Source organism: Tupaia chinensis, unplaced genomic scaffold, assembly GCF_000334495.1.
Source record: "Tupaia chinensis unplaced genomic scaffold, TupChi_1.0 Scaffold000377_2, whole genome shotgun sequence".
Lineage (NCBI taxonomy): Eukaryota > Metazoa > Chordata > Mammalia > Scandentia > Tupaiidae > Tupaia > Tupaia belangeri.
The window spans coordinates 3,486,484-3,488,280 of record NW_006159876.1 but is presented as its reverse complement, the minus strand read 5'-3'; the positions used below and the strand labels follow the sequence as shown (position 1 = coordinate 3,488,280).

The 1,797-nt window shown below is 50.5% G+C and overlaps 1 non-coding gene across 1 annotated transcript; it reads right to left on the bottom strand.

The window, feature by feature from the left end:
• Positions 1–1,258: 1,258 nt before the first annotated feature.
• TRNAQ-CUG (transfer RNA glutamine (anticodon CUG)) lies at positions 1,259–1,330 on the bottom strand. Its single transcript has one exon. It is a non-coding gene; the product is annotated as a tRNA-Gln (tRNA).
• Positions 1,331–1,797: the final 467 nt, after the last annotated feature.

The window sequence follows — 1,797 nt, the reverse complement described above, 5'->3', positions numbered from 1 at the left end:
TGTACTTTAAAAAAAGTGTATTTGAGGATCAGCAGATGGCATAATGGCTACGTTGCTGGACTCCCATGTAGTCAACAGTGGTTCGAGTCCCGGACCTGTTGGCTTAAACTCACACCGGGCATGTGTGCATACCTGCCCAAGATCCTGAGAGAAGAATGGAGGAGAATGGATTGCAGCATGGCCATCCCCCCTGGAAGGTGATTTCTCACATTCTGTGTCTCTGTCTTCTTGGTGATCATTCTCACCCTATAGCAAAAAAAAACTTCTCAAAAAAAGAAAAAAAAAAGGTGTATTTACTTTTTCATGAACAAGAGAGGCAGAGAAAGAGAGACAGCACTCTCAATGCGGTCTTGACGCCTTGATCCATCCTAGCCTCAGCCAGTTCTGGATCACGTGCACACCCCTATCCTTGGAACTGTACCTTACGAAGTGGGTCAGCCCACATTTTACCTCTCTGTCACCAGTCTCTGGCCCCAATATCCCTATGTTAAGGTCAATTCATTGGTAACCTTACTTCTTTGCCAGGTGTAACAGAACATACTCAGTTTCTAGGAATTGGGATGTGGACATCTTTGGTGGTGGTGGTGGTGGGGTTTATTCTTACCACAGGCACTGGATCCCCAATGTCTAAATTTCGAGTTTGCATAGAGGTGGTAGGAAGTAAGACTGCAAGTGGGAAAAGGTTTTCTGGAATTACAGAACTCTCTTCAAATACAAGGAGGCCCTGCGGCAAATCACTTGAGTCTTAGTATCCACATTCCAGCTAACATGGAAATTGCCATCCTTTGCTGCTTGGTAAATGAAATAATTATGTAAACGTGCTTAGCTTAGGGGCTAACAAATAGAGGATTCAAGTTCTTGGTGAATCTTGATGAGGAGGGTGGGCGAAGTTCTCGGAATGACATCTGGAGATAGTTTTAAGAGATTTCCGGAGAGAAGGCCTGCCCTTGGAGAAAGCTAGAGGTAGAAAATTCCAGTTGAAAGGAGTCAAATGTTACTGAGGCTTCTGCATTAAGGCTTAAGATAGACAACGCTTTAAAAAAAAAGGCAAAATGAGGAGGCCAATTACAAGACCTCCCACTCTCAACATGCAAGATAGTAGTGAACTGGAGGGAGAAATTTGTGATGTCTTCATAGGCAAAGATTATATTGTACAAAATGCCCACCCTTTTTGTACACGGATAGACAGCCTATACATACAGTTACTTAGAGAATGAGTCGAAAACGCGGCTAAGGAAAAAAATAGAGCACACGGTACAGGTTCCACCGAGATTTGAACTCGGATCGCTGGATTCAGAGTCCAGAGTGCTAACCATTACACCATGGAACCACCACGCGTGTGTAGCCGCCTTTGGCTCTCTAATCCTCAGAGAACCCCGCCCCCATCCACACTCACTCCACACGGAGAGTGGGTTCACTGCTCCCAGCGTCCCGCTTCCGGGCAAGGAAACATGGAAAGTGACAGAGCGGCCACTGAGACCGCGGTCAGCGGGAACCCGGGACTCAGTTTCCCTTTGAGACTCCCGGAGGGAGCGAGCAGCCGAACCTCCGACACTGCCCCAGCGCACAGCGCCCTTTCAGGACTCAGGGGCGGGCACCGCCTCCCCGGAAGTACTTCCCTCAGGGGCGGGGGCCTGCCGGAAGTGGCGCAGCGGCAGGGAGGGGCTCTTCACTGGGTCCGGCAGCTGGAGCGCGGCGCTCGGGTTACCCCTGCAGCGACGCCCCCTGGTCCCACCGACACCGCTGCTGCTCCCGCCCCTTCGCTCCTCGGCCGCGCAATGGGCCCCCCCGACGCCG